Source organism: Lissotriton helveticus, chromosome 10 (genome assembly GCF_964261635.1).
Source record: "Lissotriton helveticus chromosome 10, aLisHel1.1, whole genome shotgun sequence".
Classification (NCBI taxonomy): domain Eukaryota; kingdom Metazoa; phylum Chordata; class Amphibia; order Caudata; family Salamandridae; genus Lissotriton; species Lissotriton helveticus.
Window position 1 is genome coordinate 53,770,855 of NC_136071.1, and position 9,848 is coordinate 53,780,702.

A 9,848-nucleotide genomic window follows, 5' to 3' on the forward strand; every position below is an offset into this window, starting at 1 on the left:
ATCTACTGGTGCATGTTGGAATCAGGCAACTTCAGCAATGCAGCCTATGGAGAAGGCACCAGGCTCAGTGTGTTTGGGGGTAAGTCAATGCTAGAGCACTGGGCCAACCTTAACATTTATCCTGCAGTGAATCTTTTTTAGTTGCCAGAGACGCAAAGGGGATTTAATATCAATCAAACAATTCAATTTACATTGTAGCCCATTTGGCCACACTTTAATCACCAAGAATCAATTTGTACGGTTAAGTAGGTTTTATTACAAATTAAGGGCCGAACTGATGTATATAAATCTCAGAAACATATTGTAAAGATACACAATCACCACGGGTATGCCAATGCGTTGAATAACATTAACTCTTAGTAGCATGAAGAATACAACAAAATCAGTTCTGGCAATAGAAGATAAGAAATAGGATTTGATGATGCATGTACAGGTTTCGATCCTCCTGTGTATGCATAAATAAATCTAAAGTCGTCTAAAATAGTCCTAGCCTAAAGTTAAGAAACACAGGAAGCTTAGTTAAATCAAATCTAAGTAAGCTTGGTGGAGACATCAGTAAAAGTTCTCCAAATCAATTACATTATTCAAAGCTACACAAAGGAAACTTTTCTGGATTCAGTTTAATATGTAACAAAGAAAATGTTTAAAATCAACTCTGGGAGGCAGGGCAACTCAGGTCATTGGAAACCTTTTCTGGTTTCAGTTTAATATGTAACAAAGACAATGTTTAAATTCAACTCTTGGAGACAGGGCAACACAGTTCACTGGAAACTTTTTCTAATTTAACTTTTATTTGTAGTAAAGGAAATTGTTTAGTCTGAGGATGCATTTAGGTCTGAGAGCTTCCTTTGTTTCTTCTCCTTACAGTTTACTGATTTCAAGCCTGGGATTCAGTTATGTAGTATATATGAGGAGAAAGGCCTGGACAGAGTTGTTACATATAAAACGAAAACAGGAAAATGTTTGAATGAACTGTATAGTCCTCTCTACAAGTGTTGATTTATGACCCAGGCCCAGGCCCTTTGTCTTTCCCAAACCATCAAAGCTTTCCACAGAGGCCTGTGTAAACAAAAAAGCACCAAAATTAATAAAAATGAAATGCTGTACAACCTTGTATTCACTCAAAGCAAACACACAGTTGCATCACCCCTCCTCTGCCCTCAACAAGCATGTGCAACAAGAAGGCTGTTTTTTCTGTGGCATAACCAACAGAATGCAGCTTTCTTTCTTAACTCAGATTGGTTATTGTCAACCAATCACTGTGTAGGTATTTTTTACAACATTGAACGTGTTGTGGTATGACTGAGGGGTGTGGAATGAGAAGTAATGATGATGGATGAGAAGTAGAGATTATGGATGAGAAGTAGGGATGATGGATGAAAAGAAAGGATGATGGATGATAACTAGGGATGATGAATATTGCATGAGAAGTAGGGATAATGGATGATGCATAAGAAGTAAGGATGAAACATAGGGATGATTGATGAGGAGCAGGGACAATGGATGAGAAATAAGAATTTTGGATGAGAAGTAGGAGTGATGGATGAGAAGTAGGAATGAGAAGCAGGGGTGATGGATGAGTAGGTATGATGGATGAGAAGCAGGGAAAAGAAGTAGAGATTATGGGTGAGAAGTAGTGATTATGGGTGAGAAGTAGGGAGAAGCAAGAATTATGGATGAGATGCAATGGAGAGAAGTAGGGATGATTGATGAGAATTAGGGATCATGGATGGGAAGTAGGGATGAGAAGCATGAATGATGGATGTCAAATAGGGATGGGAAATTTGGGATGAGGAGTGAGGATGCCCCAACCTGGAATCTGGGGCTCTTCTTCGGTATTCCTTTGAGTTAGATGCAGAAGAGATTGGGCATTGTTCACACTCAACAGTCATCCGAATGCAGTCCATGCGTAAGTGGCAGATCCTATCCATCAGCATGAGTAGATCACCTGAAATATTATAACATAGGGCTGTTTCAGTACTGCAAGAACGATAAACTGATATGTTCTGGTTATCATCAATAACAGGGACACAAGGATCATGCCAGGGGTCGCAAGCTGCGACCATTGATGACCCCTAAATGATGTCCATGTCACCCACTTCTATCTAAAATAGATTGTAGTGCCTGATGTTCATGTACTCCACTCGTCTCCTTGCTCGTGTGACTACCTTCCCTTGCATTTTCTTGAAGGAGAAGTTAATCACCTTGCAGCCTGACATTGTCATTTCACTTTTATTTCACAATCCTGGGCTTCAGTGCTTTTCACAGGGTTCTCTGCTGCTTCTGAAAATTATAAGAATAGTGCACACAAGGTTACTGTTACTGTTCCGGTCATGGACAATTTATTCTGGATGGATTGGCTTGCCAGGTCACCAAGTGATTGTACACCTGTCTTGTTTCTTGCCCCAGCATGTTCCCTCTTTCCTTTGTGGATTTGCTTTTCCTCCTGCCTAAGATTTGAGTGCAATCAAAAAGAATGGGCCCAGCTTCATCTCCACAACATGGCCTTCCAAATGTAGTACTGAGCTGCAGAACTGAAAACAAATACATGTGCTACTTTTTTAGTCCCCGGCCTGCCACTTCCCTCATGAGGCCCTACAATGGTCGCCATTCTCTCATACATTGTTTACGCCACCCTGCCCCTTACAATTTAAATACATGGAACTCATTGTAACTCTGCCCTGGGCTATAGAAATAAATGTCCCAATTGAAACCCTGTTCCTGCCATTGTAATCTTACATGCCCTCCAATATATGGGCCCTAAGTCACACGTCATAGTCAAGAAAAAAATTTAGGGAGACAGACATTGCACCTATTATTACCACTGCCAGTGTTTGTTACACAAATTAACAGAAGGTATTAGTTGGTAGTAGTTAGTGCTGCAGGCCCACTAATAGCATGTAAAGGCCCTGGGCACACCTGGTGCAGTTACCGGTAAATCAAATATGCCAGTCGTGGATAACCAATCATAATTACAATTACAATTAACACCAGAGAGCATGTGCACTTTAGCACTGATCAGCAATTGTAAAGTGCCCAGAGTCCTAAAGCAAACAAAAAAAGTAAAAAAAAATAGGAGAAAGAAGACAACAAGTTTGGGGACAACCCTGCATAAAGTGCCAGATCCACCATAACTGCAAATATGTTTAAATGTCTTGTTATGCTACATACTCTAATATTGCATTGCAATAAAAGATATATATAGTATCTTATGGAGAAAGGTGCATGAGGATCAGGTGCCATTGACCCATTCAGTAGTTAAGACTTCATATGAGCTGATGCTAAATCCTCCTGGGATTTTTTTCTCAAAATTCAAATTTTGTGGCATTTTATGAGTCAAATGTGGTCTTCTATAAGCATATTGCAATGATGGGATGTAAGAAATTGGGTTACTAGTTGGGCGGAGATTGAAACCCAGGTCAAGCAGTAACCACAATTCTCTGTAAGGGTGAAGTCACAAGCACACTCTAAATTAACTTGTACTCAACCCTCTGGTACTCAGTTAGGCTTAATATCGAGGGTATGTGTAAAGTCTTTATGCAGCCATTCACACAGCCATAAAGGGAAATACAACGCAAGAAAAGTCCCACACCAATGTAGAATAATCATTGGCAAAGCAAATATGTTTCCCCTATGTGAAATCTATTAGCTTTGTCAATGTTTTTTCACATGTTGTACAGCAGCACAAGATTTACTGTGCAAAACCTAAAACATAGAATAACATTCAGTGAATAATTCAAGACCAAAAAAATAAAATCCAATCAGTAGAACCGGAGATATGCAATTTTTAAAGATTTAAGTGAATATAGTGCCAAAAAGACCTAAGTGCCAACTGTGGTTATCTGATTGTGTCGGACTGGGACAAAGTCACAAGTTCAGGCCCTCTGTACAAAGACCCATAAATCGTGGTTGCAGAGCGTTGCAAGGTCCCACATTGAGGATGTGTCATGCAGTCAAGGCGATGGGATGTCCTGGTGTGGAGAAGTATCTCTCAGTGACAGTTACAAGAAGCCGCAAGGCTGTGATTTGAGGTCCTGCATCATCATCGAGGAAGCCATAGACAAGGGGGTTGCGATGCAAAATCCTGCATCGAAGATGTTTCACACACCGGGTGGTTTCAAAGGGGCTATGGGGATTGTGATGTGGAGTTCTGCATCGTCATCGAGACTACTATCCATGAAGAGCGTGCAATGTGAAGACCTGCATTAAGGATGCCTCACACAGTGGTGGTTCTGATGAAGCTGTGGGCTGCGATGTAAAGTCCTGAATCGAAGTTGCACAGCAGTGAGCAATGGTGAGTTTTTGGAGGTTATGCATCATGCATTGGCTTCGATGCAGATTTTCTGGGCAGCGATGCATCACGCTGAGTCAGTTCTGCTGGGCCCATAGTGTGCCTGAAAGAGTACCTTTAGGATCACTTCCAAGGGCCAACGACTAAGGTGGTACCACTTGGGTGGGCGGGGCTAACAGCTGACAGAGTCCAGGTGCCTGGTTTCAAGATGGAGGAAGCCTGTTCTGTCCCTGAGGCTTATAATCAGGAGGCCTGCCAACTATCTCTTTGAATCTCTCTGTTGGTCCTGGTTTAAGGTGGAGGCCCAGTCTGTCTCACTCAAGTAGCAGGACAGCACAGCAGGGCAGCAGAGTGGCAGTACTTCTTGCAGCAAAGCAGCACAGCAGTCCTCCTTTTGAGTCTTCCACAGGTCTACATGCATACTAAAGAGTTGGGTCCAAGGGTCCAATATTTACACCTGATGTCCAGCTTGAAGTAGAGGAAGGTTCTGGAGGTTTCTACTCCCCTGATGTGTCAGTCATCCTCTTTCCCCCTCCCCTGGTCTCAGCTTCTTTGGGGACACAAAAGACTTGTGTCAAACCCTTCATGAGTGTGTTTAGGCTGAGCCTTTGCTATGTGCAAGTGTGATAGGTGACAGCTCCTCCCCCTCTTTAAATCAGAATGGCCCATCGTGACAAAACACATCTTCCGTTTGTCTCACTGCCTGGGAGCAATACACAAGGACAAACTGCCAGCTACACCTAGTCATGCGACCCAGGGACAGGCTGCAGGCACCAAATGGTTAAAGTGAGAAAATGGCAACTTTCTAAATGAGGCATTTTCTAAATTATGACTTAAAATCCAACTTTACCATTACCATTTTAATTACAGATATTTAGACACCAAACTCTGATTATTATCCTGATCCCAATTGAAAGTTATCATTTAATAAGTGTAATAAGGAAACACAATGTTATTGTATGGGAGAGGTATGCATTGCAGTGGCGAAAAACACATTTAAGAATTGTTCTCTACCAGGACACTTAAAACTTAAAAGTGCGTGTCCAACTTTTTAAATACACTGCACGATGCCCTATGGGCTGTTCAGGCCTCCCATAGGGGTGACTTATATGTGTTAAAAAGGAAGGTTTGGACCTGGCAAAGGTTTTCTTTTCAAGCTGCACAGCCAATAATCATTTGCATCAAATGAATCAAATTCTTATATATTCCTTTATATTTTTATCTTTTTTTCAGCTTTCCTTTTCATCCATTAATCTTAACAGTAATTTACAATTCATTTTACTCACTCTTTGTTTTCCATCCGAATTCAAAAAAGGCGCAGGAGTAGACAATGGGTTCCACATGCCATGTTTTATTTCCAACGACCCAATGCATTTCGGGAACAAATTCCCTTTGTCGGGGTTGGTTCCTTTCGTGGATTTGTAATGTTGCAGCGCAACGAGACGAAGCGCGGAGCAAGGTTTGCACGCCGCTAAAAAAGAAAGGAGGAACTTAAAAAGCTTAAAATTGCACGAGAAAAACAAAGAAAGGGAGTGTATCTCTCTTCATTGCCTCATCATCATGAAAGTTTTTCTTTCGCCAGGTCGAAATGGCAGGTTAAATCTGTACTCACAGGCTGCAGTGGCAGGCCTCAGAGATGTTTAAAAGGGCTATGTAAGTAGGTGGTACAATAAGTGTTGCATGCCCATTAGTAGTATTTTATGTACAGGCTCTGGGAACATGTATTACCACTTTACTAGGGACTTACATGTCAAATAAATGTGGCAATTGGGTGTAAGCCAATTTGACCATGTTTAAGGGATACCGCACAAGCACGTTAACACTGGTTGGGAAGGTGCACAAATCCTAAAAGCCACCAAAAATGTTTTTGGAAAACAGGAGTGTGAAGGCAAAAACTTTCAGGATGACCCTGCAGAGAAGGCCAAGTCCAACACAAGCCCCTCCAGCCAAAAGGCAAGGAAGACTAATTAATACCTTGAGGGACTTCCCTGCTTAGAGGATAGAACATAGACAAAGGCCCTGTTAAACAGGGGCACTTGTCAGTTCTACGCCTCTCTGAACTGAGTTGGATCCATCTGTCTACACTGTCCTGGGCCACTGCACTAACCGATGGAGAACTCTTCTCCTCACTTGTGGACCCCATCTGTGAAGCACCCAACCGTAGCTGTTCACAGATGCATCCCCGTAGGCAGACAGTACTACAATGCCCAATAAACTGTTGTGCCTCATTCCACCACTTGGATCAGCATTCTGCCCACAACTCAAGGAAAATTCTCCCCATAAGGACATCAAGCAACAGCTCTCAGTGTCCAGTACCAGGCCTTAGGCCATCCAGGGTTCCCTGACCTCACAGGTTTCTCAGAGTGAGTGGGAACAGGCCTGGATGCTAGGCACCCTTCTTCCACTCTCCACCTTACCATTACAGTTGTAGTTGGTTGAGACTGGCCACTCATCCCAGGGTCTTCATCCTACGGTTGAGCAGGGGTCAAGGGTAGAGGTCAAGGGTGAGCCCTTACGTCACCTGTCCCTCCATCTGGGCCTCTGTACCCTCAGTTTGAGAGTGGTACCCCTGGAAATCTGAGCTGTCGTGGTGCCCTGGACAGCAGTCCCTCCCAGCTCTCCTGGGACTGGTCGCAGCTCATTCCCCGGAAAGAAGTCAATAAAATTGGCATCTGGGAACTAAGTATGACCCTTCTCTGTGTCACATCCCCATGCTACTCAAAGGATACCAGGGGCCAGCAAAAGCCATTTCCCTGGTCCTGAGTTACCCTACACACCTGGCAAATGTACTACACTGGAGAAACAAGCCTTTCCACTGTCATGGTCTGGCTGGCCTCGGTGTTCCTCCAAGCATTGAAAGATACCCTATTCACCCTGACCTGGTGGAAGTGACTCCCACCCTCAGAGATCACAAGTCTACCCTCTGAGTCACCTCCCAACTATGGGTGTTTAGGGCATGGTCTACTTCCTACCCCTGGGGAATACTCACCCCTGTAGCACCCCAACCAGTAGGTTTTTCTTAGTACAAAAAGAGTACCCCTGCTTGTGTCCTAGCTAGGAACAATCAAAGCAGTGGAGTAGGAAATGGGGCACCCTGTGTCATCTATAACCTCCATCCTTCATCAAAGGGGCATGAAAATGTCTCCCCACAGTGCAATGGGATTTGTATTGAGCATATGCTCCCTCAAAATCAAATTCATCAGCCCAAAATAATCATTCACTTTACTGCCCCTCACCCAATAGTTCGGTACCCTGCTTGAAAAATCCAAGAAATCCACCCAATACTGGTTTGGGAGTTTGTAGCTGTCTCTGAAACTCTGACGGTACTTCTCAGGGGTCAGCCCAGATTTTAGCAACAAGTATGGCATCATGGGGGAATACTTTATCTGGTCATCTACCTCAAGCGATGGCATACTTTTCCATAGGCTAACACCCAGTACTCTTCTGGGACCTTGTGTACCCTCAGAGCTATCTCATAGGCAGAAACCACTTGCCTATATAATCTCCAAACACATACTTGGGTAAGATCTTTAGGGCTGCATACTTTAGTACCTCCCTTAAAAACTGCTAGTATGCTGCTGCCATTGCTGCTGGATTCTGAGGCTTGTCTAGCATTGAGCCAAAGCTCCTTCTGAGTTCTTGCAGGCTTCAGCAGCATTTTATTTTCTTCCAAGGCCCTCTCAGCCTTTGTTTCTTCTGCCTCCAGTTTCCTTAGGACCAATTGAAGCTTGAGCTCCTTTCTGCCTTCATATCTTTTAGCTCCTTTAGAGACAGGCCCTTTATAGCCCTCATTCTGGGCTATCTGAAGGTCTAGCTTTGTGATCATCTTTTCTGCATGTAGCTCCCCCTCCTTTCAGAGTTTCTGCATCTTAGCCTGGCTGAGGCTGTCCACATTGAGCATCTCCATCTCATTGTATAAGTCAAATAGGTAAAGAACTTACATTTAGAAAAATTTAGAAAAAGGAACAAAAAAACTTGACTTACATGGGATTTTCAGTGTAGCACAAAATCACTGTATGGCACTGCCCAAGCACAACTCCTAATCCTCACAGCTGAACACCAAGGTAAGAGCTTGGGTTAGTGGTTGGGAGGGTGAAATGCTACTCAATCAGCAACCACGGTTCTCTGCTGGGGTGAAGTAACAAGTCAGTGTAAAATTAGCCTATGCTCAACTCTCTGGCATCTTGGCACAGAACAGTCAGGCTTAACTTAGAGGCAATGTGTAAAGTGTTTATGCAGCAATTCACACAGTAATAAAATGAAACACAACGCAAGACAATTCCAACACCAATTCAGAAAAATAGAGTAAAATATAAAAAAACTATTCAAGACCAAAACCACAAAAATTCAATCAGCTCTTCGGAACTCCAGTTTTGAGGGCGGTGGGAAGGTAGAGAAAAGGCTCTAACCCAGAGGTCTTCAAACTTTTTGATGCCAAAACTGCCCTGGCCAAATTGTTTATGCGTGAGGACCCCCTCCTAAAACAATTTTCTAGAACCTGGTACTCCACATCATTGACAACTATCGACAACCATAAACGCCCCCAATTCCCTCAGCCTATCATTTTTACTGTGGGGAAAAAATATCAAACAGTGGTTAGCAAAACAAAGGGTAGTGAGTGTGGGGGCATGGTCAAAGTTGTAGCAAAAAACGAAGGGCTTATTTATGAGGAATTGGCATAGGTCAGTGCCGTAGGTCTTCTTGCTGTGCTGCCTTACGCCAATGTAAAAGGGCAAGAATGCACCGTATTTATGAAATATGGTGCATTCCTGTCCTTTCTCCCTGAGTTGGCGCACAAATTGCTTCCTAGAGTCAACATAGGCAGGATTGTTTTTGTGCAAAATTCACAAAAACAATCCTGGGATGCGTTTTTCCCTTTCTATGTGTGCTACAGATTGCAGCGCACACAGAATGAGGAAAAAACTAGGAGAAATGAAAATATTTAGCTGGCTTTGGGGTGGCGTAAGGTTTAGGTGCTGCCACATGTTTACATGATTTTGTAAATCTGGACAGCGTCAAAATCCATGTGTTTTGCATGGGAACACCAACCACAGTGCCCATGGAATGCCTCCTTGACGCAGAGTAAGGCAGTGCAGTGACTTGCGCTGCTTTGTCTTACTCCATATCTATGAGGCCACGCAAAGCCACGCACAGTGACTTTGCGTTGCCTCAGAGATATAATTGAGATGCTTGTGCAGAAGGAGCTTAAAAAACCGTGACGCTCGGTGGCGCAAGCCTCTCATAAATAAGCCCCAAATATATTTTTTAGTTTTTTAGGTCCTTCATCATCAGGTAGCTACATATTACATAATGGGTAGCTTAAACGACAAATGGATTTTAAAAAGTTGTCACTCAGAGGGAAATGCACTGTAGTACATTGTGAAACCTCTATTAGATAATGCACTACAGAGGTCTGTGTCTAACCCGAAAGCCACAGAATTAAATATTGATTGGTGCAGTGGAGAATAAATAATGTATTTTTAGTGCTACGAGGTCACAGCCTGCGACAGAAAGCACTGTGAATGTGTAAGTCATTATTTTATACTTGCATTACACA